The sequence below is a fragment of the Zingiber officinale genome, chromosome 11B, assembly GCF_018446385.1.
Source record: "Zingiber officinale cultivar Zhangliang chromosome 11B, Zo_v1.1, whole genome shotgun sequence".
Classification (NCBI taxonomy): domain Eukaryota; kingdom Viridiplantae; phylum Streptophyta; class Magnoliopsida; order Zingiberales; family Zingiberaceae; genus Zingiber; species Zingiber officinale.
The window spans coordinates 18,328,477-18,344,955 of NC_056007.1; positions in this window are offsets into that span (position 1 = coordinate 18,328,477).

Genomic DNA, 16,479 nt, shown 5'->3' on the forward strand with positions numbered 1-16,479 from the left:
ATACCAATAATCATTATGAGAATGTTTATAAAACTCATATAATGATTTATGAAACATTCTCATGACAAGCAGGTCAATTCAATACATATTGTTTAATATATACCCATGTGTCAACTTTATGTCTTATATCCATGACCTGTGAGATTAAGTTATCAATTGACCTACATGCTAATCTCAACGCATTAATATTACCCTTGTACATTAATGTTTCACTAGAAATAGTTAAGAGTAGTGTTCTCTTTATATTTTCAGTCTCCCACTATTAATTCAATCAATTAATATGTTATAAACTAGAACATACTATCGTAGAACATTATTATGTTTATTCATCTGACACAGATTTGAAGTAAATATAATAACCATAAACTTTACCTTTTATTAATGAAATGTGATATAAAAGTTTCCTTTTCAATATGAGATAAGATTTCGTCCAAGAAATATTGCATATCCACTAGTAGTACGTCTATCTTCAGGATAACTTGTCTAATCCGCATCACTATTTACATGTAAATCTCAAGATGATTGGCAATATAAAAAAAGACCATGTAGAATAATACCTTTGAGATAGCGAAGTATTCATTTTACATTATCTCAGTTTTATTCAGTTGGAGCATGCATGAATTGACAAGTATGATTTACCGCAAAAGTAATATCAGGGCGTGTGATAGTGACATATTATAAGGCTTCAACAATACTTCGATAAATCTGTGAATCGGACAAAGCAAGAGAGGATGAAGTTGGAGAGCTGTTTATAGCAATTGGTGTAGAGACCGGACGTGCTCCATCCATTTTGGCTCTTTGAAGAAGTCCAGTAATGTATTTGCTCTGAGAGAAAAGATAGTCATCCTCATGTGGAATAAGCTCAATACCAAGAAAAAAATGAGCAATACTCAAATATCGAGTAGGAAATTCTTGTTTGAGAAGACTTAATTAAATTGTGATACCCTTGTGATCATTACCGGTTATTAGAATGTCGTCCACATAAATAAGAAAAAATATCATAAATTCATCATTATATTTGTGAAATAGAGACAAGTCAGTCTTTGATCCAGAAAATCCTTGAGCTTGTAACCAATTAGATAGACAATGAAACCATGCACGAGGAGTTTGTCGAAGACCATATAATGGTTTCTTAAGTTGGCAAACATGAGATGGAAATTGTGGATGAATGAACCCAGGTGATTGCTCCATAAATATAGTTTTCTCAAGATGACCATGGAGAAATGCATTTGAAATGTCCAATTGTCGTACAGACCAATTAGAACTAATAGCTATTGATAATAATAGTCTGACAGATGTAATTTTGATGACTGGGCTAAAAGTGTCATTAAAGTCAATACTTGGTTGTTGACTAAATCCTTTAGCTACAAGTCGAGTTTTGTATCATTCAAGAGAACCATCAGCTCGATGCTTAAGACGAAATACCCATTTAGAGCTCACAACATTTATTAAGGGAGTGCGCGGAACTAAACTCCATGTTCCATTTCGAAGAAGTGCATCAAATTCTGTAGTCATTGCACTACACCAGTTTGGATCCTTGCTTGCTTGTGTAAAACAAGTTGGTTCAATAGATTTTGAAGAGACCACTAGAGCTCGTGGAAGGGGATATCGAGTTGCATTTGGTAGGCAACACTCATAAATGTCACTAATGGGAAGCATGCGACAAGGAGCATTATCATCTGAATCACTTGTTGATGAGACGAGGAAGTAGGCTAACATGGTGATGTAGATGACGGACTTGCATTATCCGAGGATCTAGAATTAGAGAGCATATTATCTTCGACTGGTGAGGCTTCTAAGATTGGAGCAGCAACCTGAGGTGATTCTGATGGTATAAGGGTGTTATTAGAGAGTTCCGGAGTAGGACCTAGGATGCCATTACTTCTAAAAATATTCGGTGGCATCAAGAAGGTGCCACTTGTATCTGGAGGTGAGATCGAAGAAGCTACCGAAAAAGGAAATAGAGACTCATCAAAAGTAACATGTCATGAAATATAAATTCATCCTATTGGTATATGCAAGCAATGATAACCATGGTGCAAATTGCTATAACCAAGAAAAACATATTATAGTGAACGAGAGTCAAGTTTATGTATAGAATAGGGGTGTAACCATGGATAACATGCGCAACCAAAAATTTGAAGGAAAGTGTAATCAGGGGTTTGATTATAAAGTTTTTCAAAAGGACACTTATGATTGAGCAATGGAGTAGGAAGTCGATTTATGAGATATACTACAGTGCTAAAAGCTTCATCCCAAAATTTACGCGGAACTAATGCATGATGAAGAAGAGGTAAGGTAGTTTCAACTATCTGTTTATGTTTTCTCTCAACAGAGCCATTTTGTTCTGGAGTGTGAGGACAAGAAACTCGATGAACAATTCCGCAAGAGACAAGATGACGATAGAGAGCTTGATATTCGCCTCCCCAATCAGAATGAAAGTATTTTGCGATTAAAATATCGTTCAACTTGAATTTGAAAAATTACAGAATATATCAAATAAATTAGATTTCCTTCTCATAGGATAGAGCCAAGTATATTTACTAAAATGATCAATGAAGGTAACATAATATTGGAAACCTTGATTAGACAAAATAGGTGCAGGGCCCCAAACATCATAGTGGAAAATTAGAAACATGATCAGATGAAGAGAAAGGTAGTTCATGACTTTTAGATTCCATGCAAGTCCTACATGAATGAGATGGAGAGGAGGTAATGGAAGTAGGTAAACCATACCTATTGATGATTGATTGAATAATACAAAGGGAAGGATGACCAAGTCGACAATGCCAAGCTGATTTATTTGTGCATTCACCAACAAAAGCTTTGATTGAAGAACTTTGAAGATAGTAGAGGTCATTTTTGATTCTCCCAAAAAACACAATAGCATTTGTTCTTCTATCCTTTAAGAAAATGATTATGATAAAACTCAAAATGACATTGTTATCAAGACAAAACTGATGTGTAGAAAGTAAATTTTTAATGATAGATGGAACATGAAAGATATTGCACATGTGAAAAGCTTGATTAGATAAATGAACATATGTGTTTCCAAGATTAACAATTTGTAAACTTGAACCATCGCCTACTTGAACCATATCTGGGCCATAATATGACATTATGTCTATAAGGATATTATAATCTGATGTGACATGATGAGTTACTCCAGTGTCAATATACCAATCAGTAGATGAAAACTCTGGGATTTTACCACAAGTAGGCACAGATGAGAGGATTTTAGGATATACATATAAAATAGATGGTTGTCTTGAGGTTGTAGGACTACAAATGAAATTTGAATCAAATGGGCTAGGACATTGAATATCAAAATATCCAATTCTGAGACAAATTCTACATTTTACCTGAGACCAATCAAGTCTTTTAGAGCATATATTTCCAGTATGATCAACGATGTGACAAATCTGACATCGGTCTGAACTTTACTTTTGGTCTCTTTGATGTCGTTGAGTATTTGACATCTAAAGTAAAAATAACTTGTCCAACAATAGCTGTTGGACGACGTCACAAGAAAGAGCTTCTATCTTGTGGTCGACGTCCGTGGAGAAAAACCATAGAGACAGAATCATTAAGGAAACTTTTTTTTGGAAGAGAAACACAGAGATTAAGGAAGAGGAAAGAGAAACAAAGGGGTTGGTGGCGGAAGAAAATAGAGAAAAATAAGAAAATTAAAATACGTAGGAAAGAAAAAAGAGTCTTAAGGGAAAATTAAAAAAGGGTTCGTTATTTATTGGGTCTCCACCTCAAGAAGTTGAGGGAAGATAAAAGATGACTCTGATACCATGTAAGAAGAAGAATAGGGTGAGAGAAAGAAATAATATAAGAGCAATAAAATCTATTGTTCATTGATATTTGTCCTAAGGACAATACAATATATAATGTTCAAAAGTACTTTTCAATTAACCAGTTAATAAATAACATAATTATTCTAATAATTATAATAGAATTATTAGAATAGTCTAAATACTAATTTAATTTGATTTGTTGATTTGATCCGGTCAATTCTAATAATTTTCTTTATCTCTTTTAAGTACACAAAACGGATTGCCATTGGTACCACTGAGATTAGCAAATGCAACGGCAATCGATGTGAACACGTCCTCTAGGGTGCAGGTAACACAGTCGGCGGCCCTCGAAGACAGAAAACTAGAAGCCGAGCAAGTGGCGTGTAGCTCCCAAGCCAGTGAGGCCAGCACGACTATGAGAACAGAGGGTACGAGGAGTTTTGGCGGGCACCGCGGAGGGGCAGCGATGACGAAGGGGGCCCTGACCCAAGTCGATGAAGCCTAAACTCATCTCATCATCCGGGCCAAAAAAATATTTAAAAAATCATAGGAATATTTTTACATTTTTTAAAAAAATTATAACTTTTAAATGATATATAGATATATATAGCATGTATATCTACCATGGGCGTCGCTGATCCAACATGCTTCGATCAATTTTTTTAGAATTTTTTCAGATTTCTGATTGTGCTAATAAGATTTAACTTTAAAGTTTAGGGTTGGGTATTAAGTAAAAAAATTAAATCGAAAAAATATTTTAGGTGTGCACAGGGTGTACGGGATAACAAAACTATATATTTGCACATTGTATAGTCGTGCATGGTGGTGCACAGGGTAACATTAGCATGTGTGTGTATATATAGCTCATTGATAGTCTCTACACTCTTTGGGGTCGACAACTGAGGGTAACACTCACAGGAAACGAAATCGATGATTTTTTTTGTTTATATTTTTAAAGCTCTCAGTTATACCAATAAGACTTTTTTCTTTAGGGTGTAGGGGTTGAGTTATAGTGTTAACTATAAAACAAATTTAAATCGAAAAAAAATTTGTAAGTGTTCAAGAATCTCAAAAACAAATAAGATTATGAAACTAACACTATTCATTATTTTTTTAGTGATCATCAAGAAAATTATCTAATTATCACACTAACACAAATAATTAAAAACATTAGTATTGAAGTAACATTGAACAAAATACTGTCCAAATCCAATTTGATTTTGATTCTCAACAAAAACATTACTACCTATAAAAGAAACTATTGCCATTTCAATTTCAATTCATCTACACATTGTATAATGTCCAAATCAAAATCCAGAACCCTACTACTGCACATGTTCAAAAAATTGAGATCGAACATCATAGCTAATGGTATAACACGGAAGTAAAACAACAATTTCAAATCATGTTTTAAAATTTGCAACAGAAACAATACATTTTGATTGAAATCTGTTAATATTACCTAGAAGGAAAACAACAATTTCAAATAACAATAGATAAAGCTACAATTTTAAATAACAACATAAAGTGCAATAAAAATAATAAAATTTCTAAAAATGAGATTTTATCTGCAATGAAGTTTGTCACGTCAAGGAAAACACTATATTCATTGGGGAGATGAGTGAGGGAGGCGTTCGAAACCCTAGATATGTCGGGAGCTTTTGGACGAGGATGGCTACAACAAGAGAGGGACGAGAACCCTAGGATGGCTACAGCAAGAGAGGGATGGGAGCCCTAGGACGGCTGCAACAAGAGAGGGACGGGAACCCTAGCTCCGTCTCGCCGAGGGACGCAGCCTGTGAGAGCCTTGTCAGGGAGAGGGAAGGTTGGCCGAAGAGTCTTCTGCGAGAGAGGGCAGCAACCGAGAGAAGAAGGGTGAGGGAGGGCGCGCCAACGAGTCTTCTGCGAGCGAGGGCGGAGACCGTAAGAAGGGTGTGTTAGGATGTATACTAAAAGTCTAGCTTTTGGTATAAACATTTATCTAGAAATAAGAATCACATTGGTCAAATGTCTACATTTATGATAAATGTAGTTGTTCAATTAATTTATATTGTAGATAACATGGTGTGTGGTGTCACACACAGAAGATCATGTTATCGGTTCCTTATAAATTATAAACAGTAGCTCACGACCAAGATGGAAAGGAACAAACCATTGGAAGGTCGTAGTGTAATTAGGTAGTAGTTTATCTTAACTATATAATTACACTAGTACACTTAGAGTGTATTGAGTAGGACCATTAGAGGTCGTTTCTTTTATATTGACTTTATAAAGGAACAAAGACCTCAGTTATTATGGAAGTGTGTGCTCTTAATCCTAATATAATAACAAGCACATATATTTGATATTTATTTCTTTAATTTATCAATGGGTGAGATTTAGTTCGATAAATCAATAAGCCTGATAAGTTGGGAAATGATATCACTTATAGTGTGTGTTGTTGATTATAGAAGGAAACTGTGTCATAGTAATCTAGGTTGAGAATGTCCCCAAGAGGAGCTCATAAGGATTGTCATGTTAAACCCTGCAGGTGGACTTAGTCCGACATGACGATGAAGTTGAGTGGTACTACTCTTGGAGCTAGATATTAATTAAGTGAGTTGTCAGTAACTTAATTAGTGGGCATTTGTTATCTTAAACACAGGGAGACTAACACACTCATAATAAGAAGGAGCCCAAAATGTAATTTGGGATTGGTGCGGTAGTTCAATAATAGTTATCTAGTGGAATGAATTATTATTGATAAAATTAAGTTGTGTGTTCAGGGCGAACACGGGATGCATAATTTTATCGGGAGACCAAAACCAATTCCTCCTCTCGGTCCCTATCGTAACCTCTTAATTATAGAGTACTATACCCACCTTCTTACCCATCCCATAGGGGCCGACCAAGCTAGGGCCGGTCAAAGTTTGGTTCATGGGTGCTTCAAGGTGGCCGGCCCTAGCTTGGGTTCAAGCTTGGTGTGGTCGACCCAAATTAAAATAAAAGGATTTTTATTTTTTAAAATTTTTCTTATATGGATAACATGATTTAAAAGAGAGTTTAAAAATTTTAAATCTTTCCTTTTATAAGATTCTACAAAAGATTAAGAGAAGAGCTAAATCTCTTTCCTTATTTGTAGATTAAAAGGTTGATTTTAATTTTGGTAAAAACTTTGCTTTTAACCATGTTCATGATTTAAAAGAAAGTTTAAAAAATTAATAATTCTCTTTTATTAGTTTCTACAAAAGATTAAGAAAAGATTTGATATCTTTCCTTATTTGTAGATTGAAAAGAGATTTTAATTTTTAGAGATAACTTTCCGAAAATTATCCACATGTTTATAGAAAGATTTAATTTATAAAATTTCCTTTTAACCAATCATGAAGGGATAAAAATTATTGGAGAAATTTTTTATAAAATTTCCGGAAGCAAATAAGGAAGTTTTAATTTGTGTTTAAAATTTTTATTTGCTTGGAGATTTGGTGTGGCCGGCCATTATAGTAATGAGAAGAAAAAAAAATTTAATTAAATAAAATTTTCCTTTTTATGGAAAAAGAATTAAGGAAGTTTTTATTAAAATTTCCTTATTTGCCAAGACCAAGGATTATAAAAGAGGAGGTAGAGGAGCCTTCATGGGTGAACAACCTCTATTCTTTTCCTCCCTCTCTTCCTTGGTTTTGGTGGTCGGCCCTATTTCTCTCCTCTCCTCTTGTTGGCTGAAACCTATCTTCTTGGTGGAGCTCTTGTTTGTGGCCGGATCAAGGAAGGAGAAGAAGAAGAGAAAGCAAGCCTCGTCTCTAGCATCTCTTGGAGCATTGGTGGTGGCCGAAATTCTTCATCCTTGAAGAAATTTATTGTGGCCGAAATCTAGAAGAAAGAAGGAAGGTGGAAAGGTGGTTCTCATCTCGGAAGATCGTTGCCCACACAACGTTCGAGGTTAGAAGAGGAATACGGTAGAAAATCAAGAGGTCTTTGTCTTCAAAAGAAAAGTATAACTAGTAATGTTTTTCCGCATCATGCTAGTTTTATTTCTTTGTAAAAATACCTAATACAAGAGGCATGCGATTCTAGTATTTCGAATTTATTTTCAATGATGTGTTCTTTTGTTTTTCTTTTTCCTTGTGATTTGATTGTTTTTTTTTTTGTTGACCTAAAGTTATTTAAGGAAATTAAATATTAGCTTTCCTTAAAAGGCTTTGTCTAGTCGGTGGTGGTTGCTCCCATATCCAAGAAGGTCATGTGCCTCGCCACGTCAGTACTGGAAGCCAATTTTGGAAATTAATATTTAATAGAATTAATAACCTAGGTGATTTGGATCGAAAGTGTTAAGTTCCGCAGGAGATCCAAATCTAAACCTAAAAGAACAAATAAATTAAACTTTGGATCAAACGTGTTAAGTTCCGCAGGCGATCCAAGTTTAATTTAAAAGAACACATGGTAGCTAGGAAAAGGTTCAGATCTTTGTACAAAATTTTTGTACAGTAGAACCATTAGGTTTTCCGAGTAGCATCCAACAGGGTGAGGGAGAGAGGCGCGAGGAGTCTTCTACGAACGAGGGTGTCGGTCGCGAGAAGAAGGACGAGGGAGGGCAAGAATCATGAGAAGGTGGTAGAAGCTTCAGATTTAGAAAAGGCAACAAAATATGACACAGATTTTGCCACATGAGTAGTCTGTATCATTCCGTAGTCAGAGGTTCGTAGGCTAACAATTTTATATATATATATATATACCTGCACACCCGATATATTTTACTCTGAACACTTGTTTGGAGCACACTCTTGAGCAACCCTCACAGGTCCAGGAGTTTTGATGCACCTCCAGGCATTCGGGCTCTCAAAAGTGAATCAAAATATCCAGAAATATATCTGAGCGTTCAGACCTATGAGGGTCATTCAAAAGTGTGTACCTAATGAATATACCGGGTATATATATAGTTTGAAGTAATTAACGAGATGGGTCGAGCTTGGATCTATGTCGAATTCAACACAACTTAGAGCTATTTAGCTCAGGATGAGCGTAATTATTTTTCTACCGTGTTTAGCTCAATTTACAGGTTGAGTGGTCCCACCCGACCTGACCCACGACTCAAATCAAGTATGACATTTTAGCTAGACCGCGATGAATACTTGATAACCATGATTTTACTGCATTATTTTGATTCATTTATGCATGGTTTTGATGTTGGTTTCATAGTTTAAATCATGGTTACATTACATTTTTGTGCATTGCATAGATTTTGGACTTAATTGCAAATTATATTATTTTTTGTGTTATTTGATACTAATATTTGATCCTTATTTTGTAGGCATCAAAGGATCTTAGATTTGGATCTATTTGGACCGGAATTGGGCTCGAATCGGAGTTCAAAAGACAAGATCAAGCTTTGAGTCGATTTGGGCCGTTTATCAAGAATAGGAGAGATCTAAACCATCCGTTGAAGATCTGGCCGATCCAACCTAATGGGGAGCAGATCTAAGCCATTGATGAAGATCCAGAAGTTTTGATCCAGATCTGAGTTCATCCAGCCATTGATCCAGCCGGATTAATCTGGACCGTTCAATGAAGACTGTGCAGATTTGGGCCATCCAGTGATGATCTGATCGATCCGACCTAAGGGAGAGTAGATCCAGATCCTAGATCAAGATCAGTACCTTCAGATCGGATTTTGGGCAAACTTTCACCGTTGATTTAGCTCCAAATTGATCCCAGTCGTTGGTTCAGATCTGGGACAGATTCAAAACAGAAGCTACAGTGCCCAGCTGCTTCGTCGACTCCACAGCGTGCAGCAGCTTCGTCTCCGCGGCGTTTCTTCGGATTCCGACCCCTTTCCTTCTCCAATCGATCTCTCAAGCTTCAATCTCGGTGGTAAGCTTCTCGGCGGTGTCATCCCGATCTTCTGGAGTCATCGGAGGGTGTTCTCTCCGGTGGAATTTGGCTCGCGGCATCTTCCTTTTCCAGCTCGATTTGGCGGTGGTCCTCCAAATCCAAGCTCCGATTCCCATCAGCAACATTCGGAGGTGGTCTTTCGGTGTTCCTGAGCTTCACTCGACGTTCATCCGCGTTCCACAGCCTTCCATCAGATCCAGAGGCAGATTTCCAGATTTTCGGCACTTGAGTGGGTTTAGGGTTGTTCTTAGCTCGCCGGGGGTGGTCCGTCGGTGTAGTTAAGCACTCCTTGAGCTGATACGCCATTGAGATGTTCCATTGAGGTCCAAAGTTGGGTGGTCTCGACTTTGGCACTATTGTGTGACGGCAAGAGTGTGAAGCTTTGTGAGATTGGTTGCGAGTTGGATTGGTTAGGGTTTATTTCGTTTTGTTATTGTTTTTACATCTTAGAACAGATTACTTTTATGTTTTGTTATATTTTTATGCAAGTAGTTAGCATTTCTTTCCTTGTTGAAGCTTAGTTTAATTTTAATTTGTTGCTTGGTTAAGTGTTTAGAGTTTAAATTCAAGCTAGGGTTTTAATTGGTGTTGTAGATCAGATTTATTTGCATCTTGTATTTCGGTCCTTAGTTTAAGAGTGTGTCAATGATTTAATCTCAATGTAGGAGTGACAATGCGTTAAGGTTTGATTGTTGGCACATAGGTAGGTTTTAGTTATGCTTTAGATTAATTTCTTTACTGCTGTGTTTTCCTTTGTAGATTTATATTCAAAGCTTTAAAAACCCCCAACTCCATTTTTATATCGAAAACCCCAAAAATAGGAATAAAAAGACAATCCTAGATTACATTCTACCGTTGGTTCCTCGGATCGATCTTGGGCTCGTTACTACAACATTATTGTGAAATTAAGGGGTTCAGTGAATATATACATTTGTTAATTTGATAAAGCCTATTTGTGACATTTAATTTAGATTCGCTTTATCAAATTTTGGCGCCGTTGCCGGGGAGCAACTAACTAGTAGTGTGTGTTTATTTTAGATTGATGCATTGATTGATTTTATTTGTTAGCATGTTGATTGATTTGATTGCTTATTTCTCTTTTGTATTTTCATGTTGGGTTGTTCTTGAATTATTAATTGCTTTTACTGTTCATGTTTTCATGATATTGAAACTTTATGCTCTAGAATCTTCTAACATTGATTTGTAGTGTTGTTTTGAAAGAACAGGAGATTTCTTAAGCATGGATCCATATTTTTAGAATTTTGGAGGTGGAATGGAGAATTATCAGTGTTTTCAACCTGAGTATCAAATTTACCCAAACATGGATCAACAAAATAGGTATGAGTCATTTTCAAATGGTTTTAATGCTAATTGGGTGGATAATTCATGTTTCAGGTATGAAAGTGCACAAGGACCATTTGTTGAGCCATATCCTACCTACCAGAGTTCATATGGATTTCAAGAAGTTTCAACAAATTTTATCCCACAACCTTTTCAACAAAACGAACCTCAGATGGATGAATCAACATGGAAACTCAGGGAGATGATGCAACAAATGATCGAACATCAAGAGCAACAATCTTCAAGGATACAGAACATACAGATTCAATTAGATCAAATTGCTTCATCCATCAATCAGCCGCAAGCACAAAACTCCAGTGGAGAGATGGAAAGTAGCGATTTTGTCAGGCCTGACCCTATTCTCATTTATTCACAAGATTTATCTAATTTTATTTGTGATGATGATGTAGTTGTTCAGATTTCTGATTCTACTGATAGTGTTGCTTTAGATGTTGTTGAAGATGCAGGTCTTGTTGCAGAAGATAATTTATGTGTAGGGGAGTGCTTACTAGAAGCATTACCTCAAGAATCACCTGGATTTGATGATGATGAGGATGTAAGTGTAGGGACTTGTTCTATGGAGCCAAGCACCCAAGAATCACTACATGAAGATGTACATGCACCTGAACTAGAGTCTGAGCCATTTCTTGATGAGAAGGAGGTAACAAACACCACTCCAGGTACCTCCCAAGATGACAAGGTGAGTATTTTGTGTAATTTTTCAGAAAATTTAATAGAGGTACCGTTCATTGATTTTATTAGTTGTGATTCATTTCTTGAAATATCTTTAACCCACACTAATATTCTCCTATTTTCTTCTTATCCCATATGTGTATGGGAGGTGTTTTCTTTTATTGATTGTGTAGGAGAAATTAAGCTTCCGGAGTGGGTGCTTAAACTGAACCGACTTAGACCTCCAGAAAGAATTTTGAAGGGAAAAAGGATTAATAAGAAGAATTTGAGTGGAACCACGATTACTCTACTTCCGGGGTGGCTACTACTTCTAAACCTTCTTCAACCACCGGGAATGAAAGGGGAGTTCGTTCCAATTTTGCTTACTCTTGCATTTAAATTCATGCTTTGTGTTTAGTTTTTCTCTAATAAATTCTTTATACGTTCTTTAGTTCTATACTTTGCATTTGCATCTTATTTTCATACTTTGCATTTAGTTTGGTATACATAGCATTTCATTTGAATAAAAGTTTCCATGGGAATTGTTTAGGAATACTTTTAAGATGGTAAAAGTCTCTTAAATTTGATCATCAATTTTAGGTCATTTGATATGATTGGATGCTTTACTTACATGATATTGGTTAAAATGGTGGTGGATTCTGTTAGGATCCTTCGTACGGCTAGAGAGGGGGGTGTGAATAGCCGACCCCAAATCGCTCGCGTTTCTTCCTACACTTCGTTAGCGCAGCGGAAAAATAAACTAGAAACGAAAGGAAGAATATAAAACCTTAACACAGCGATGTACAAGGTTCGGAGATGATACTCCTACTCCTCGGCGTGTCCGTAAGGTGGACGAGCCCTGTCAATCCGTCGGTGGATGAATCCCCGGAAACCCGGCTAAAATATACTCCTTCTGGGTGGAGAAACCTCGCCACAAAATCTTGCAACAGCAAGCAAAGAGTACACGAGATACAACAAGAAATACAAGACAATATGAATGCAACAACACTAGCTTGCCTTCTCGTTGTCGACTGAAGTCCCAGATGAAGCAACAACTTCACGGACGGATGCTGACAAGCAACTCAGCAGCAGCTGATCCAGTCGTGGAATGAAGCTCACGCGAAGCTTGCGAAGAGCTCAACAAAGCTCAAACACAGCATCTGTCGCAGAGAAGAAGAGGAAGAAGTAGCAATGCAGGCAACTCTCGACCCCTTTATACCGCGAAGAAGACAATGAAGAAACTAACTGCTGCAACGCAACGGTTAGGACCGATCAGCTTCACCGATCGGCTTGCCCGACGGTCGTGGGGACCGATCAGGCCTGATCGGTCCCGGAAGGCTCTGATCGGTCTGTGGACCGCCTCGATCGGTCGTGGAGACCGATCAGATACACTGATCGGTCCTGGACCGATCAAGAGCTTCTTTCTTCACTTCTGATCGGTTCAGGGACCGATCAGGAACTCCACAGTATGCTACTGAGTGGAATCTGATCGGTCACCAGACCGATCAGGAAACACTGAGTTTCACTGGATCGGTCTGCAGACCGATCCAACTCCTAGGTTTAGAGTGCCCTCTCTAACCTAGCTCGGAGAACGAGCTACCGAGCCCTCTCCGACTCCATATGCCAAGCTTCACTCACTTGGACTTCTCAACACCAGATGTCCGATTACCCTTGATCTATCTGGATTTTCCCTTGCCCGGCTTCACTCACCAGGACTTTCCACCTGGCTTCACTCACCAGGATTTCCACACTGCCTAACATCCCAGTTAGGACTTTCTCACTGCCTGGCTTCACTCACCAGGACTTTCCAACTGCCTAATATCCCAGTTAGGACTTTCCCACTGCCTGGCTTCACTCACCAGGACTTTTCCACCTGCCTAACATCCCAGTTAGGTCTTTCCCTCGTGCCAAGCTCCCTGCTTGGACTTTTCCGTGCCAAGTCTCCATACTTGGACTTTTCCAGTGCCAAGTCTCCATACTTGGACTTTTCCCGTGCCAAGTCTCCACACTTGGACTTCTCGCGTGCCAAGCTCCCTGCTTGGACTTTTCCAGTGCCAAGTCTCCATACTTGGACTTTTCGCGTGCCAAGCTCCCTGCTTGGACTTTTCCCGAATCAGGTCAACCAGGTCAACCTTGACCTAAGGTTGCACCTACAATCTCCCAAACACCTATTCTTGTCAAACATCAAGAATAGAACTCTCTCACGAGTGTCAAACATCAATATGCAACTCAACTAGGTCAACCTTGACCTAAGGTTGCACCGACAATCTTCCCAAGTCAAACATCAAAATACAACTCGAGTCAAGTCACCTCGAGTCGGGTCAACCAGGTCAACCTTGACCTAAGGTTGCACCAACAATCTCCCCCTTTTTGATGTTTGACAAAACCCATAATCAAGTTAGGTTAACCCGATAACCTAACTTAGGTTTTCCACTCATCTTCCAATGTCCAATGTTCTTTCCTTGAACATTCTCTGGACATTCTCCCCTTAGGTTAACCCGATAACCTAACTTGGGTTCTCCAATAATTCTCCCCCTTTTTGACACACATCAAAAAGAATTCCAATGTTCTTCCTCTAACATTCCTTGACATTCTTCCCCTAGCTTAGGTTAACCCGATAACCTAACTTGGGTTCTCCAATAATTTCTCCAATGAACACTCTCCCCTTTTTGACACACATCAAAAAGGAAAAAGAGGGTATCAAGGTCAAGAGTTTCTTCCTAATGAAAGTCCCATACCTTTCATTGAAACTCTTAATTTCCCCCTTGATACTAAACTCAACAATCAACTTAGTGATAATCCTATATCACTCAAGTCTTTAAGAGTAAAAACTCCCCCTAAAAGTCAACTCCCCCTTGACTAATAGGTAAAACTCCCCCTAAAGGTCAACTCCCCCTTGACCATTGCACCAACAATGTCTTGGAGAGTTTCAAACCTTTAGAAATCCAAAACACCAATTCCCAGCTGAAATTTCAGACAAACAGTCGGAAAATCAGCATTTGGCACGACCTGATCGGTCAGCAGACCGATCAGGATCCCATTGGATCGGTCCCCAGACCGATCCACATTCACTGGGATCGGACTGCCTCACTGCCTCTTACTGGATCGGTCTCCAGACCGATCCACACCTCCCTGGATCGGTCCAGTGACCGATCCAAGCTCCCTTATCAGAATTCCTGAATTTCTTTTACCCGAAATTCAGAAACCCATAAACAATTCCAGAAAATTTCAAAAATTATGAAACTTTGAGGATATACTCCTCATAACATATACTATCAAGAAAAAGTAGTTTTCTATGAAAATAACTTCCATTTTTCAATCTTGATACAAAGTTCAAAAACTTTGAAATAGTTCAAGTTTAGCTCAACTTTGTATCACTTTGGTCAATGATGAATGCTATCACTAGGAAAGCTTCATCAAGGTTTTCCAAATCAATTTCAAAATGATTTTAAACCTTTTAATTTAGGACCATAATCTTAGGACTAAATGTACATGACTTGTACACAAGCTTTCCCTATGATCCTCCATTTCTTGAATTAGGTTCATCTAGGTACAAAAACTATGCACCTTGATCCTAACTCATGATCCTAATATCTCACATACATCTAAAGTGTATCAAACACATCCAAGTCAATGTTGATGTGAGATATGGGTTTAGGTATCTTAGACTAAGGTCTCATGCATTTTCTAAACACAAATTTGATCTCAATATCAAAATGTGTTTTTCATCCTTAAATCAATTTCATTGATTATTAATGCAAGAGATGATGACATGACATAAAATGATATCATAAGTAAAAACATGTGCCAATGTCATGATATCATGGCATAAAGTTTGAAAACTTAAATAAACATGACATATAGATAACCTAAGCATTATCATGACATTTCAAATGATAATAAAATAAATATGATGTCATGACATGTGAGGGCAAACAATTATGGCAAGATTTAGCATAAATAAATATACCTAGATTACCTATCTAAGTATCCTTAACCACTTTGCTAACCTAGAATTTAACCCTTGATTGACCTAAAATGCCAAAATCCTAATTTTGACACTTCTTGAACTCTAGATTAATTCATGCCACTTAAAGATCAAATTTATCCTCAAAACTTGGCATGTTTCATTTTTCCTCGAGAGTTCTCTAGATTTTCCCAAATTGTGCCAATTAAAATCATTCTTTTCCATAATGGCACATTTTACTCTTCCAAGGAGTAAATGATAATTCCATTTCATTTTCAAAGGTTCACAAAACCTTGAAAATGCTCCTTGAGTGTCAATTCCTCAAAGTTGGGTTAACTACCCTTCTTATTGGAGTTGACACTCTCTAACCCATTTATGGGGTAGAGAAGATGCTCCTAGGAACCCAATACCTATTAGAGCTCATTGGGTTCACTAAATATTCACTAGGGATAACTTCCCTAGCAACCCTCCTAATGACCCTCTTAGGCTTTAAAGCCTTGGTCATTTGGGTCTCATCAAGGTCAACTATAGGGTGACTTCCCTTGTGACCTTGGTAATGGTCTTCCTAGCCCTAGGTTTTGTTCCATAATCGAATGGAACACTATGATAAGTGGGCTTGACCACTTGGGACTTAGGTTTGTGACCCAAACCTTTCTTGTCCTTGGACTTGGGTTTTTGACTCTTAAACCCTAGAGATGACTTCTCCATGTTTTTAAGAGCCTTTTCTAAATTATCAAGTCTTGACCTCAAGACTTGATTTTCCCTCTCTAATACCTCAAGTGTTAATTTGTCATTTTTCTTTGAGGTATTCCTAGGCATATGTCTAGA